This window comes from Hyla sarda, unplaced genomic scaffold (assembly GCF_029499605.1).
Source record: "Hyla sarda isolate aHylSar1 unplaced genomic scaffold, aHylSar1.hap1 scaffold_360, whole genome shotgun sequence".
NCBI classification, from domain to species: Eukaryota; Metazoa; Chordata; class Amphibia; order Anura; family Hylidae; genus Hyla; species Hyla sarda.
Window position 1 is genome coordinate 252,377 of NW_026610373.1, and position 16,391 is coordinate 268,767.

The following is a 16,391-nucleotide window of genomic DNA, read 5'->3' on the forward strand; positions in this document are numbered from 1 at the left end:
TCAAATAACCCGGATTTAACCCACACAGGTAAGTCCAATGGGGTGCAGGCATGTCCTCTATGCTTACAGCTTCCCGTGGGTGTTGGTTTGATACCGTTTGGGGACAGCCAAGGAGGCATCTGCAGGCAACAAAGGTAGGTGTGTGCTTGTGTGTGTGTTTCCTATGCAGATCCTAAGCCCAGTGTCACATGCAAGTAGGAGGAGTAAGAAGGGTTCCTGGCAAATCCGGGTTATGGATTGCATTTAAAAAGGCCCCGTGGGAGTGCAATGGGCCCCTGTCTTGCTGCTTAGCAATAATGGTATGGGTTTAGGTTCTGCTGTGTGTACTGGTGGTTGACTGCCCCCCAGCCCAGAGTGTGCATGGAAAATTGTCTGGCAGCCTCCCTGACAGCAAGCAGTGATAGTGCCCATGAAGGGGACCTTGTTGGGCCCGCCCCTTTCACGGTTATCGCTTCTCGGCCTTTTGGCTAAGATCAAGTGTAGTATCTGTTCTTATCAGTTTAATATCTGATACGTCCCCTATCTGGGGACCATATATTAAATGGATTTTTGAGAACGGGGGCCGATTTCGAAGCTTGCTTCCGTCGCCCTATGCATTGACCCGATATGGCAGTATCTTCGGGTACAGTGCACCACCCCCTTACAGGGTTAAAAAGAAAGATTCCTACTTTCATTGCTACCTGCTTGCTGGCTAGCCAGCTAGCCAGCCCTGTGGGCCTTGCTGCTGCTGCTGCTGCAGCCAAAAAACAAAAGGTGGTGCTGCTGCTGCTTCTGCTGCTTCTGCTTCTGCTTGTGTCTGGCCCCTGTTGGAGCGTCCAGGCACAGGACTTCTGCTGCTGCTGACTAAATGGCCTCCTTAATTGGATCATTTGAGTAGCCAGCACACCTGTGCAGGTAGGGCATGACATGATAGGCAGCTGCCTTGATAGCGGGTGGGTGCTGAATGTTCCTAATTGACAAAATAAGATTAATGCTTATGAAGAAATATAAAATCTCATCCCTTCCCCAATATCGCGCCACACCCCTACCCCTTAATTCCCTGGTTGAACGTGATGGACATATGTCTTTTTTCGACCGTACTAACTATGTAACTATGTAACATAACATGGGGGGGGGGGGGGGTCTCCTGGCTGTTCACACAGGTGTGTCATTGCTGTACATTGACCATGCATTGCTTCTGTGGTATTGCAAAGGCAAAGACAAATGCTTCCAGCCATCCATTGCACTAATGGATTGGTCATCAGCTGGCTGTCTATGTCCCGCATCAATATAGACCAAAGTACAGAGGGTTAGGCTATGCTATTGTGCACCTACCTGATGCATCAGAAGGTGCGAGGCCCTTGCTAAATTCTGTGCACAGACTTTGAGATCTATGCTTTAGACTGTATCTAAACCTGCTCCAACATGGACTGACATTCTGGCCTACTTTCAGCCGATGCGACTTGTCTGTCGCTGAACAGTCGCTTTTTATGTATTCAGCACCTATGTATAATGTTGTAAAAATGCTCTAGAAGCTAAAGTCGCAGAAATGTCACACATATTTGGCCTGCAACTTTCTGTGCGACAAATTCAGACAGGAAAAATCAGTATAAATCCTTAGAAAATTATCCCCCAGTGTCTCCATCTGCTGGCGGTATTGAATAAGCATTGCTGCACTGATGGGGTATGCATTAGACGAAAAAAAAGAAGAAAAAGAAGAATAATACGCCCAGAAAAGAGGCGAAAAGGAGAAAAACGTAAAAAAACGTGAAAAAAAAGTAAGAGGAAGAGAAGGGAAAAAAAGGTGGAAATGGGTTTAAAAGTGATTTCGGCGGAGAAATATATATATATATATATATATATATATATATATATATATATATATATATATGCGCACACACACACATAGATATAAACGTATTCTCCGTTGAGATATTGCAGCCGCTGCTGTGTCCAGGCCCAGGAGCCTTAGCACTGTGCTGTGATGTCACTCAATACCACTGACATCACTAGGTGTAAACAACATCTCTCCTTTGCTGTGTATGTGACTATGGAGCTGTTTGGTGATGTCGTCTATTACGGCCTTCATAGAAGCAACAGGAGATTGTTGCATCCATCTTGAACCCTCAGAACTACAGTGCTATGATGTCACTCACTTCCACAGGCCTTGCAGAGTGTAAACAACAACAACCCAGCTTTGTTGTGTATGTAACCAAAGGGATTTGTGATGTCACCTAGAACCTTCACAGCAGCGACAGCTTTATGAGGAGCATCAGCACTGCTCTGCCTGAGCAGAACCATCACCGCCATAGGTTGTCAAATAACCCGGATTTAACCCACACAGGTAAGTCCAATGGGGTGCAGGCATGTCCTCTATGCTTACAGCTTCCCGTGGGTGTTGGTTTGATACCGTTTGGGGACAGCCAAGGAGGCATCTGCAGGCAACAAAGGTAGGTGTGTGCTTGTGTGTGTGTTTCCTATGCAGATCCTAAGCCCAGTGTCACATGCAAGTAGGAGGAGTAAGAAGGGTTCCTGGCAAATCCGGGTTATGGATTGCATTTAAAAAGGCCCCGTGGGAGTGCAATGGGCCCCTGTCTTGCTGCTTAGCAATAATGGTATGGGTTTAGGTTCTGCTGTGTGTACTGGTGGTTGACTGCCCCCCAGCCCAGAGTGTGCATGGAAAATTGTCTGGCAGCCTCCCTGACAGCAAGCAGTGATAGTGCCCATGAAGGGGACCTTGTTGGGCCCGCCCCTTTCACGGTTATCGCTTCTCGGCCTTTTGGCTAAGATCAAGTGTAGTATCTGTTCTTATCAGTTTAATATCTGATACGTCCCCTATCTGGGGACCATATATTAAATGGATTTTTGAGAACGGGGGCCGATTTCGAAGCTTGCTTCCGTCGCCCTATGCATTGACCCGATATGGCAGTATCTTCGGGTACAGTGCACCACCCCCTTACAGGGTTAAAAAGAAAGATTCCTACTTTCATTGCTACCTGCTTGCTGGCTAGCCAGCTAGCCAGCCCTGTGGGCCTTGCTGCTGCTGCTGCTGCAGCCAAAAAACAAAAGGTGGTGCTGCTGCTGCTTCTGCTGCTTCTGCTTCTGCTTGTGTCTGGCCCCTGTTGGAGCGTCCAGGCACAGGACTTCTGCTGCTGCTGACTAAATGGCCTCCTTAATTGGATCATTTGAGTAGCCAGCACACCTGTGCAGGTAGGGCATGACATGATAGGCAGCTGCCTTGATAGCGGGTGGGTGCTGAATGTTCCTAATTGACAAAATAAGATTAATGCTTATGAAGAAATATAAAATCTCATCCCTTCCCCAATATCGCGCCACACCCCTACCCCTTAATTCCCTGGTTGAACGTGATGGACATATGTATTTTTTCGACCGTACTAACTATGTAACTATGTAACATAACATGGGGGGGGGGGGTCTCCTGGCTGTTCACACAGGTGTGTCATTGCTGTACATTGACCATGCATTGCTTCTGTGGTATTGCAAAGGCAAAGACAAATGCTTCCAGCCATCCATTGCACTAATGGATTGGTCATCAGCTGGCTGTCTATGTCCCGCATCAATATAGACCAAAGTACAGAGGGTTAGGCTATGCTATTGTGCACCTACCTGATGCATCAGAAGGTGCGAGGCCCTTGCTAAATTCTGTGCACAGACTTTGAGATCTATGCTTTAGACTGTATCTAAACCTGCTCCAACATGGACTGACATTCTGGCCTACTTTCAGCCGATGCGACTTGTCTGTCGCTGAACAGTCGCTTTTTATGTATTCAGCACCTATGTATAATGTTGTAAAAATGCTCTAGAAGCTAAAGTCGCAGAAATGTCACACATATTTGGCCTGCAACTTTCTGTGCGACAAATTCAGACAGGAAAAATCAGTATAAATCCTTAGAAAATTATCCCCCAGTGTCTCCATCTGCTGGCGGTATTGAATAAGCATTGCTGCACTGATGGGGTATGCATTAGACGAAAAAAAAGAAGAAAAAGAAGAATAATACGCCCAGAAAAGAGGCGAAAAGGAGAAAAACGTAAAAAAACGTGAAAAAAAAGTAAGAGGAAGAGAAGGGAAAAAAAGGTGGAAATGGGTTTAAAAGTGATTTCGGCGGAGAAATATATATATATATATATATATATATATATATATATATATATATATATATATATATGCGCACACACACACATAGATATAAACGTATTCTCCGTTGAGATATTGCAGCCGCTGCTGTGTCCAGGCCCAGGAGCCTTAGCACTGTGCTGTGATGTCACTCAATACCACTGACATCACTAGGTGTAAACAACATCTCTCCTTTGCTGTGTATGTGACTATGGAGCTGTTTGGTGATGTCGTCTATTATGGCCTTCATAGAAGCAACAGGAGATTGTTGCATCCATCTTGAACCCTCAGAACTACAGTGCTATGATGTCACTCACTTCCACAGGCCTTGCAGAGTGTAAACAACAACAACCCAGCTTTGTTGTGTATGTAACCAAAGGGATTTGTGATGTCACCTAGAACCTTCACAGCAGCGACAGCTTTATGAGGAGCATCAGCACTGCTCTGCCTGAGCAGAACCATCACCGCCATAGGTTGTCAAATAACCCGGATTTAACCCACACAGGTAAGTCCAATGGGGTGCAGGCATGTCCTCTATGCTTACAGCTTCCCGTGGGTGTTGGTTTGATACCGTTTGGGGACAGCCAAGGAGGCATCTGCAGGCAACAAAGGTAGGTGTGTGCTTGTGTGTGTGTTTCCTATGCAGATCCTAAGCCCAGTGTCACATGCAAGTAGGAGGAGTAAGAAGGGTTCCTGGCAAATCCGGGTTATGGATTGCATTTAAAAAGGCCCCGTGGGAGTGCAATGGGCCCCTGTCTTGCTGCTTAGCAATAATGGTATGGGTTTAGGTTCTGCTGTGTGTACTGGTGGTTGACTGCCCCCCAGCCCAGAGTGTGCATGGAAAATTGTCTGGCAGCCTCCCTGACAGCAAGCAGTGATAGTGCCCATGAAGGGGACCTTGTTGGGCCCGCCCCTTTCACGGTTATCGCTTCTCGGCCTTTTGGCTAAGATCAAGTGTAGTATCTGTTCTTATCAGTTTAATATCTGATACGTCCCCTATCTGGGGACCATATATTAAATGGATTTTTGAGAACGGGGGCCGATTTCGAAGCTTGCTTCCGTCGCCCTATGCATTGACCCGATATGGCAGTATCTTCGGGTACAGTGCACCACCCCCTTACAGGGTTAAAAAGAAAGATTCCTACTTTCATTGCTACCTGCTTGCTGGCTAGCCAGCTAGCCAGCCCTGTGGGCCTTGCTGCTGCTGCTGCTGCAGCCAAAAAACAAAAGGTGGTGCTGCTGCTGCTTCTGCTGCTTCTGCTTCTGCTTGTGTCTGGCCCCTGTTGGAGCGTCCAGGCACAGGACTTCTGCTGCTGCTGACTAAATGGCCTCCTTAATTGGATCATTTGAGTAGCCAGCACACCTGTGCAGGTAGGGCATGACATGATAGGCAGCTGCCTTGATAGCGGGTGGGTGCTGAATGTTCCTAATTGACAAAATAAGATTAATGCTTATGAAGAAATATAAAATCTCATCCCTTCCCCAATATCGCGCCACACCCCTACCCCTTAATTCCCTGGTTGAACGTGATGGACATATGTCTTTTTTCGACCGTACTAACTATGTAACTATGTAACATAACATGGGGGGGGGGGGGGTCTCCTGGCTGTTCACACAGGTGTGTCATTGCTGTACATTGACCATGCATTGCTTCTGTGGTATTGCAAAGGCAAAGACAAATGCTTCCAGCCATCCATTGCACTAATGGATTGGTCATCAGCTGGCTGTCTATGTCCCGCATCAATATAGACCAAAGTACAGAGGGTTAGGCTATGCTATTGTGCACCTACCTGATGCATCAGAAGGTGCGAGGCCCTTGCTAAATTCTGTGCACAGACTTTGAGATCTATGCTTTAGACTGTATCTAAACCTGCTCCAACATGGACTGACATTCTGGCCTACTTTCAGCCGATGCGACTTGTCTGTCGCTGAACAGTCGCTTTTTATGTATTCAGCACCTATGTATAATGTTGTAAAAATGCTCTAGAAGCTAAAGTCGCAGAAATGTCACACATATTTGGCCTGCAACTTTCTGTGCGACAAATTCAGACAGGAAAAATCAGTATAAATCCTTAGAAAATTATCCCCCAGTGTCTCCATCTGCTGGCGGTATTGAATAAGCATTGCTGCACTGATGGGGTATGCATTAGACGAAAAAAAAGAAGAAAAAGAAGAATAATACGCCCAGAAAAGAGGCGAAAAGGAGAAAAACGTAAAAAAACGTGAAAAAAAAGTAAGAGGAAGAGAAGGGAAAAAAAGGTGGAAATGGGTTTAAAAGTGATTTCGGCGGAGAAATATATATATATATATATATATATATATATATATATATATATATATGCGCACACACACACATAGATATAAACGTATTCTCCGTTGAGATATTGCAGCCGCTGCTGTGTCCAGGCCCAGGAGCCTTAGCACTGTGCTGTGATGTCACTCAATACCACTGACATCACTAGGTGTAAACAACATCTCTCCTTTGCTGTGTATGTGACTATGGAGCTGTTTGGTGATGTCGTCTATTACGGCCTTCATAGAAGCAACAGGAGATTGTTGCATCCATCTTGAACCCTCAGAACTACAGTGCTATGATGTCACTCACTTCCACAGGCCTTGCAGAGTGTAAACAACAACAACCCAGCTTTGTTGTGTATGTAACCAAAGGGATTTGTGATGTCACCTAGAACCTTCACAGCAGCGACAGCTTTATGAGGAGCATCAGCACTGCTCTGCCTGAGCAGAACCATCACCGCCATAGGTTGTCAAATAACCCGGATTTAACCCACACAGGTAAGTCCAATGGGGTGCAGGCATGTCCTCTATGCTTACAGCTTCCCGTGGGTGTTGGTTTGATACCGTTTGGGGACAGCCAAGGAGGCATCTGCAGGCAACAAAGGTAGGTGTGTGCTTGTGTGTGTGTTTCCTATGCAGATCCTAAGCCCAGTGTCACATGCAAGTAGGAGGAGTAAGAAGGGTTCCTGGCAAATCCGGGTTATGGATTGCATTTAAAAAGGCCCCGTGGGAGTGCAATGGGCCCCTGTCTTGCTGCTTAGCAATAATGGTATGGGTTTAGGTTCTGCTGTGTGTACTGGTGGTTGACTGCCCCCCAGCCCAGAGTGTGCATGGAAAATTGTCTGGCAGCCTCCCTGACAGCAAGCAGTGATAGTGCCCATGAAGGGGACCTTGTTGGGCCCGCCCCTTTCACGGTTATCGCTTCTCGGCCTTTTGGCTAAGATCAAGTGTAGTATCTGTTCTTATCAGTTTAATATCTGATACGTCCCCTATCTGGGGACCATATATTAAATGGATTTTTGAGAACGGGGGCCGATTTCGAAGCTTGCTTCCGTCGCCCTATGCATTGACCCGATATGGCAGTATCTTCGGGTACAGTGCACCACCCCCTTACAGGGTTAAAAAGAAAGATTCCTACTTTCATTGCTACCTGCTTGCTGGCTAGCCAGCTAGCCAGCCCTGTGGGCCTTGCTGCTGCTGCTGCTGCAGCCAAAAAACAAAAGGTGGTGCTGCTGCTGCTTCTGCTGCTTCTGCTTCTGCTTGTGTCTGGCCCCTGTTGGAGCGTCCAGGCACAGGACTTCTGCTGCTGCTGACTAAATGGCCTCCTTAATTGGATCATTTGAGTAGCCAGCACACCTGTGCAGGTAGGGCATGACATGATAGGCAGCTGCCTTGATAGCGGGTGGGTGCTGAATGTTCCTAATTGACAAAATAAGATTAATGCTTATGAAGAAATATAAAATCTCATCCCTTCCCCAATATCGCGCCACACCCCTACCCCTTAATTCCCTGGTTGAACGTGATGGACATATGTCTTTTTTCGACCGTACTAACTATGTAACTATGTAACATAACATGGGGGGGGGGGGGGGTCTCCTGGCTGTTCACACAGGTGTGTCATTGCTGTACATTGACCATGCATTGCTTCTGTGGTATTGCAAAGGCAAAGACAAATGCTTCCAGCCATCCATTGCACTAATGGATTGGTCATCAGCTGGCTGTCTATGTCCCGCATCAATATAGACCAAAGTACAGAGGGTTAGGCTATGCTATTGTGCACCTACCTGATGCATCAGAAGGTGCGAGGCCCTTGCTAAATTCTGTGCACAGACTTTGAGATCTATGCTTTAGACTGTATCTAAACCTGCTCCAACATGGACTGACATTCTGGCCTACTTTCAGCCGATGCGACTTGTCTGTCGCTGAACAGTCGCTTTTTATGTATTCAGCACCTATGTATAATGTTGTAAAAATGCTCTAGAAGCTAAAGTCGCAGAAATGTCACACATATTTGGCCTGCAACTTTCTGTGCGACAAATTCAGACAGGAAAAATCAGTATAAATCCTTAGAAAATTATCCCCCAGTGTCTCCATCTGCTGGCGGTATTGAATAAGCATTGCTGCACTGATGGGGTATGCATTAGACGAAAAAAAAGAAGAAAAAGAAGAATAATACGCCCAGAAAAGAGGCGAAAAGGAGAAAAACGTAAAAAAACGTGAAAAAAAAGTAAGAGGAAGAGAAGGGAAAAAAAGGTGGAAATGGGTTTAAAAGTGATTTCGGCGGAGAAATATATATATATATATATATATATATATATGCGCACACACACACATAGATATAAACGTATTCTCCGTTGAGATATTGCAGCCGCTGCTGTGTCCAGGCCCAGGAGCCTTAGCACTGTGCTGTGATGTCACTCAATACCACTGACATCACTAGGTGTAAACAACATCTCTCCTTTGCTGTGTATGTGACTATGGAGCTGTTTGGTGATGTCGTCTATTACGGCCTTCATAGAAGCAACAGGAGATTGTTGCATCCATCTTGAACCCTCAGAACTACAGTGCTATGATGTCACTCACTTCCACAGGCCTTGCAGAGTGTAAACAACAACAACCCAGCTTTGTTGTGTATGTAACCATAGGGATTTGTGATGTCACCTAGAACCTTCACAGCAGCGACAGCTTTATGAGGAGCATCAGCACTGCTCTGCCTGAGCAGAACCATCACCGCCATAGGTTGTCAAATAACCCGGATTTAACCCACACAGGTAAGTCCAATGGGGTGCAGGCATGTCCTCTATGCTTACAGCTTCCCGTGGGTGTTGGTTTGATACCGTTTGGGGACAGCCAAGGAGGCATCTGCAGGCAACAAAGGTAGGTGTGTGCTTGTGTGTGTGTTTCCTATGCAGATCCTAAGCCCAGTGTCACATGCAAGTAGGAGGAGTAAGAAGGGTTCCTGGCAAATCCGGGTTATGGATTGCATTTAAAAAGGCCCCGTGGGAGTGCAATGGGCCCCTGTCTTGCTGCTTAGCAATAATGGTATGGGTTTAGGTTCTGCTGTGTGTACTGGTGGTTGACTGCCCCCCAGCCCAGAGTGTGCATGGAAAATTGTCTGGCAGCCTCCCTGACAGCAAGCAGTGATAGTGCCCATGAAGGGGACCTTGTTGGGCCCGCCCCTTTCACGGTTATCGCTTCTCGGCCTTTTGGCTAAGATCAAGTGTAGTATCTGTTCTTATCAGTTTAATATCTGATACGTCCCCTATCTGGGGACCATATATTAAATGGATTTTTGAGAACGGGGGCCGATTTCGAAGCTTGCTTCCGTCGCCCTATGCATTGACCCGATATGGCAGTATCTTCGGGTACAGTGCACCACCCCCTTACAGGGTTAAAAAGAAAGATTCCTACTTTCATTGCTACCTGCTTGCTGGCTAGCCAGCTAGCCAGCCCTGTGGGCCTTGCTGCTGCTGCTGCTGCAGCCAAAAAACAAAAGGTGGTGCTGCTGCTGCTTCTGCTGCTTCTGCTTGTGTCTGGCCCCTGTTGGAGCGTCCAGGCACAGGACTTCTGCTGCTGCTGACTAAATGGCCTCCTTAATTGGATCATTTGAGTAGCCAGCACACCTGTGCAGGTAGGGCATGACATGATAGGCAGCTGCCTTGATAGCGGGTGGGTGCTGAATGTTCCTAATTGACAAAATAAGATTAATGCTTATGAAGAAATATAAAATCTCATCCCTTCCCCAATATCGCGCCACACCCCTACCCCTTAATTCCCTGGTTGAACGTGATGGACATATGTCTTTTTTCGACCGTACTAACTATGTAACTATGTAACATAACATGGGGGGGGGGGGTCTCCTGGCTGTTCACACAGGTGTGTCATTGCTGTACATTGACCATGCATTGCTTCTGTGGTATTGCAAAGGCAAAGACAAATGCTTCCAGCCATTCATTGCACTAATGGATTGGTCATCAGCTGGCTGTCTATGTCCCGCATCAATATAGACCAAAGTACAGAGGGTTAGGCTATGCTATTGTGCACCTACCTGATGCATCAGAAGGTGCGAGGCCCTTGCTAAATTCTGTGCACAGACTTTGAGATCTATGCTTTAGACTGTATCTAAACCTGCTCCAACATGGACTGACATTCTGGCCTACTTTCAGCCGATGCGACTTGTCTGTCGCTGAACAGTCGCTTTTTATGTATTCAGCACCTATGTATAATGTTGTAAAAATGCTCTAGAAGCTAAAGTCGCAGAAATGTCACACATATTTGGCCTGCAACTTTCTGTGCGACAAATTCAGACAGGAAAAATCAGTATAAATCCTTAGAAAATTATCCCCCAGTGTCTCCATCTGCTGGCGGTATTGAATAAGCATTGCTGCACTGATGGGGTATGCATTAGACGAAAAAAAAGAAGAAAAAGAAGAATAATACGCCCAGAAAAGAGGCGAAAAGGAGAAAAACGTAAAAAAAACGTGAAAAAAAAGTAAGAGGAAGAGAAGGGAAAAAAAGGTGGAAATGGGTTTAAAAGTGATTTCGGCGGAGAAATATATATATATATATATATATATATATATATATATATATGCGCACACACACACATAGATATAAACGTATTCTCCGTTGAGATATTGCAGCCGCTGCTGTGTCCAGGCCCAGGAGCCTTAGCACTGTGCTGTGATGTCACTCAATACCACTGACATCACTAGGTGTAAACAACATCTCTCCTTTGCTGTGTATGTGACTATGGAGCTGTTTGGTGATGTCGTCTATTACGGCCTTCATAGAAGCAACAGGAGATTGTTGCATCCATCTTGAACCCTCAGAACTACAGTGCTATGATGTCACTCACTTCCACAGGCCTTGCAGAGTGTAAACAACAACAACCCAGCTTTGTTGTGTATGTAACCAAAGGGATTTGTGATGTCACCTAGAACCTTCACAGCAGCGACAGCTTTATGAGGAGCATCAGCACTGCTCTGCCTGAGCAGAACCATCACCGCCATAGGTTGTCAAATAACCCGGATTTAACCCACACAGGTAAGTCCAATGGGGTGCAGGCATGTCCTCTATGCTTACAGCTTCCCGTGGGTGTTGGTTTGATACCGTTTGGGGACAGCCAAGGAGGCATCTGCAGGCAACAAAGGTAGGTGTGTGCTTGTGTGTGTGTTTCCTATGCAGATCCTAAGCCCAGTGTCACATGCAAGTAGGAGGAGTAAGAAGGGTTCCTGGCAAATCCGGGTTATGGATTGCATTTAAAAAGGCCCCGTGGGAGTGCAATGGGCCCCTGTCTTGCTGCTTAGCAATAATGGTATGGGTTTAGGTTCTGCTGTGTGTACTGGTGGTTGACTGCCCCCCAGCCCAGAGTGTGCATGGAAAATTGTCTGGCAGCCTCCCTGACAGCAAGCAGTGATAGTGCCCATGAAGGGGACCTTGTTGGGCCCGCCCCTTTCACGGTTATCGCTTCTCGGCCTTTTGGCTCCGATCAAGTGTAAACTTGGTCTGGGTCAGGGGTGCGGGTGTTCTGCTGAGCAGGAATCCGGAGTGGTGATCTTACTGTGGAATCGACAGACAAGAGAAGAACAATGGCTGGAAAGGAATACCTCCCTGCGATTGAGAAGACTGTACGTTTTGTGGTGGAAACTTCTGACCGGGGTAAGAATCGGATTGAGTACATTGGACATGAACTTGTGGAGAAATTGGGCGGTTTTGGCATGGATAGTTTGTTCTGTGTGCAAGAGAATAGGAAGCAAGGAATATATGATGTGTCCCTTCATCTATGAAGCTGATTGCCAGAACTTCTATGAATGTTTGAAAAGAAATGCCAATAACCCTGTCTTGGAAAATGTAAAGTTTTTTCCTCTGTTTGAGATGGGAGTGAAGACTCTGTTTGTACATATGTACAATCCGTTCTTAGACCCGGATATTATTAAGAACTTTCTAAGTATCTACTGTGAAAGTGTCCAAGGGGGAGTGAAGCAAACTAGTAGTTTGGGTGTGTTTAATGGCACATGGAAGTTTTTTGTAAAACTGAAGCTGGATCCTGGGAGCATTGGTGGAGTGAAACACCCACCGGCCAATTTTTCAATCGCTGGAAACCGGGGTTATGTCTATTATTATGGCCAGCCATTGTTTTGCCGTGATTGTTTGCTGTTTGGACATGTTAAAGAGGCTTGTCCAGGTAATAAGAAGTGCCGAAATTGTAAAATGCCAGGGCATGAGGCGGGAGCTTGTCCACAGCCCAGAACTTGTGATCTTTGTGGCCTTGTTGGACATGTGTATAGAAATTGTCCGGAGGTGGCTAAGAGGGAGAAGGAGAAAGAGGCCAGAAAAGATTTGGCAATTAAAAAAAGGGAAAAGGCAAAGGCAGACATGGCAGAAAAGAGTGTGATTGCTAGCATTATTGAGAAAGCAACGGTGGTGGAAGAGAAGGTGCAGGAGGAGATTGAAGAGGAGATGGAGGAGGAGGTGAGAATTGAAGAGGTGCCTAGTCCTCAGGTGTCTGGCACTCAAAAAGTTGAATGGTCGAATTCAGAAGAGGAAAGTGCTAAAGAGAGAGAGGAAGATCTTTTTCGTCCCCCACGGAAGGCGGCGAGAGGTGCCAGTGGTGAAAAGATGGAGCAGACGGTGGTGGAGACGAGTAATCGTTTTGCCGCAATATCTGAGGGTGAAATGGATAAATGCATTGGAGAAGAAACTTCTCCCTCGACACTGAGCCGTAAAGTTCATTAACTCTCTTCTAGGTTTTTTCTTCCTATGGGTTGTTATTTGATTTGATATGTCTTTTTCGGTTAGTTTGTCAAATGTTAGAGTCTTTAAAAATAAGAATAGAAGAGCGGCCATTCTGGAGGAATTGGCAGGAACTAATAATGACATAATTTGTCTACAGGAATGTGGATTGGATTTTCCTCCAAAAAAGGAGGAGTGGAGATATGGACCAGCAGTGTGGTCTTGCTCTAATGTAAATAGAAATGATGGAGTTGGGGTTTTGTTTAGGAATAATAAGTTTAAAGTTTGTAGTCAAATGGTGTTAAGGGAAGGAAGGTGTGTGTTGGTGGAGGTTGGGTTACATGGGTTTAAGTTTAAGTTAATTAATGTTTATGCACCTGTGAATAAGGAGGAGAGGGTGGGTTTGTTTGAAATAATTAAGGGTTTTTTGTCTGGGAAGGAACCAGTGTTGTTAGTAGGTGATTTCAACTGTGAGATTGGGAGGGATGCGGATGTTTCTGGAAATATGCTTAAGAGTATGGTGAGTGATTTCAAGTTAAGAGATGTGGTTGAAGTGTGTGGTGTGAATCCTGTGTTAGCAACATATCATGCTGAGAGTGGAAGGAGTGAGTCAAGATTAGATATGTGTTTTGTGTCCAAAATGATAGGATGTATGTGGTATAAGCAAGAGAGAGTGATTTATTCTGATCATGAGCGTGTGAGTTGTGGTTTGGTGTTGGATGAGATTTGCATAAGTGGGAGGGGTTACTGGAAGCTTAATGTGAAACTGTTGGTTGAAAAGGAGGTATATGATAGGTATATTAAGAAGTATAAGTTATGGTGTGAGAAGAAAAAAGAATTTTTGGATTTATTGTGTTGGTGGGAGTGGGTTAAAGAAAGAACTAAGGTTTTTTTCAAGAGGGAAGGTTATAAAAGGAAAGCTAGGGAAAGAAAGAAGTATGAATGGCTGAATAAAAGGTTGGGGTTTCTCATTAAGTTGAAAAAGAAGGGATGGAGAGTGGATGGTAAGATTGATGCTGTGAAAAGAGATATAAAGGATTGGTTGAATGAAAGAGGAAAAGAGTTAATGTACCGAGCAAAAGTGGACAAATTGGAGAAGGATGAAAAGTGTTCAAGATATTTTTTTAAGAAAGTGATTGGGAGAAAGGATGATTTAGTGAGTGTGTATGATAAGGATGGTGGTTTGGTGAGAGGCAAAGCTGTACTGAATGTGGTGAAAGAGTTTTATGAGGACTTATATGCAGTCAAACAGTGTGATAGGGGTTTGGCTGAGGAAGTGCTGGAAGTGATTGATAAGAAGGTAGATTGTAATGAGTATGAGAGTTTAATGAGAGAGATTGGAATGGAAGAAATTAAAAGGACGGTTGATAGTATGGCTAAAAATAAGACTCCTGGAGAGGATGGGTTGCCGGCTGAGTTTTATGTGAAATTGTGGGATGTACTGAAGGATGATATGGAGAGTATCTTTAAGTATATGTGGGCTAATGGAAGATTGGTGGAAAGTATGAAGAGTGGGATAGTGGTTTTGATTTATAAGAAAGGGGATGTGAATGATGTAAGGAATTGGAGGCCGATAACTTTGTTGAATGTGGATTATAAAATATTTGCAAAGCTGATTACAAATAGAATGAGGGACGTGATAGAGCAAGTGATTGGGGAGGAGCAAGTGTGTGGTGTGCCAGGAAGAAGAATTAGTGAGAATTTGTGTTTGTTGAGAGATATATTGTGGGATGGTATGTGTAGAAAGCAGGTGGTTCGTGTGTTGTCAATTGATTTTGAAAAAGCTTTTGACCGTTTGTCGCATGGGTTTTTGTTTAAGGTGCTAGTTAAAATGGGGTTTCCAGGTGATTTTGTGAATATTGTGAGAATGTTGTATAAGGAAGTGTATAGTAAGATTCTGATTAATGGATGGATGACTGAGGAGATTAAAGTATGTTCAGGGGTGAGACAGGGTTGTCCCTTGTCACCTATTGCTTTTATTTGTGCTATGGAACCATTATTAGAATTATTGCGTAAGGATAAATGTGTGAGAGGTGTGAGAGTTCCGGGGGGTCGTGGTAAAGAGGTTAAAGTGTTGGCTTATATGGATGATGTATGTGTGGTAAGTGAATCTGTTGCGGCTGTAAGAAGATCCAAGTTATTGGTAAGTCTGTTTTGTGGTGCGTCTGGTTTTAAGGTCAATTGGGGAAAGAGTGAATATAAATGTTTTGGTGGTGTGACTCAGAGTGAGGATGTTGGTATGGAAGGGGTGGAAGGGCCTATTCAGGTGTTGGGGGTGAAGATGGATGAACGGTTGGATGGTAGAAATAGTTGGGAGGATGTGGGGAAGAGAGTGCAAAAGAAATTGAATTTTTGGAGGTTGAGAGAGTTGTCAATGGTTGGTAAGGTTATGATAGTGAAGAGTGTGATTTTGCCAATACTGTTATATGTTGCTGTTGTGTTTCCGCCAAGTTATATGGTTTTGCGAAAGGTGAAAAGAATGTTATTTGTGTTTTTGTGGGGTACAAAGATGGAAAGAGTTAAGAGAGAGATTGTAATGAAAGATGGTAAAAATGGAGGAATGGACTTTCCGAATGTTGATGTGTATCTGGGTGTGAATATTGTTTTTGCTTTGAAAAGAATGATGGGAGGTGAAAAGAGTTGTGCATGTATGGTGAGATATTTGGGTGGCAGTGTGTTATGTAAATTGGGTTGGTTGGAAAGAGATTTGAGAGTGCCTTATGCTTTTGTGTGTCCTAGTTGGTATGTATATGTGGTGAAATTTTTGGAGAATTATAGGTTGATTGGTGTGGGTCCAGAAGTGTTTGTGAGTAAAAAGAGTATGATTGGGTACATTAAAAAAGACGAAGTTGAATGTTCAATTAATATGGTGAGAGCTATAGATGTGGGGAGAGTGTGGAAGAGTATAATGACTGTTGGAGTAACAAATAGACAACGTGAGATAGTATGGCAGAGTTTGCATGGTGCGTTACCGGTAAGAGAATTTCAAAGAAATAGAGGGATTGGAAGGTATGAGAGGTGTCCAAGAGATGGGTGTGATGGGATTGAGAGTGTGATGCATGTATTTTGGAATTGTGAAATGGCGCAAGGTGTGTGGAAAGGGATGAGTTTGCTGTTTAAAGAATTGACTGGTATAAGGTATATGTCGTATGATGTGGTTATGTTTGGACTTAGTATGGTAGGGAGAGATAAGGAAAGGGTTTTTTTTGTGTTGCTTGCCATTATTAAAGAAGTACTTTGGGATGTT

General features: G+C 44.8%; 5 non-coding genes across 5 annotated transcripts; all 5 read left to right on the forward strand.

Annotated features, from left to right (window-relative positions):
* Positions 1 to 447: 447 nt before the first annotated feature.
* Positions 448 to 638, forward strand: LOC130331939 (U2 spliceosomal RNA). Its single transcript, XR_008874722.1, has one exon. It is a non-coding gene; the product is annotated as a U2 spliceosomal RNA (small nuclear RNA).
* A 2,104-nt stretch (positions 639 to 2,742) lies between these two features.
* LOC130331940 (U2 spliceosomal RNA) lies at positions 2,743 to 2,933 on the forward strand. Its single transcript, XR_008874723.1, has one exon. It is a non-coding gene; the product is annotated as a U2 spliceosomal RNA (small nuclear RNA).
* A 2,105-nt stretch (positions 2,934 to 5,038) lies between these two features.
* LOC130331941 (U2 spliceosomal RNA) lies at positions 5,039 to 5,229 on the forward strand. The gene has a single exon (XR_008874724.1). It is a non-coding gene; the product is annotated as a U2 spliceosomal RNA (small nuclear RNA).
* Positions 5,230 to 7,326: 2,097 nt separating this feature from the next.
* On the forward strand, positions 7,327 to 7,517 carry LOC130331942 (U2 spliceosomal RNA). Its single transcript, XR_008874725.1, has one exon. It is a non-coding gene; the product is annotated as a U2 spliceosomal RNA (small nuclear RNA).
* Positions 7,518 to 9,599: 2,082 nt separating this feature from the next.
* Positions 9,600 to 9,790, forward strand: LOC130331943 (U2 spliceosomal RNA). The gene has a single exon (XR_008874726.1). It is a non-coding gene; the product is annotated as a U2 spliceosomal RNA (small nuclear RNA).
* Positions 9,791 to 16,391: the final 6,601 nt, after the last annotated feature.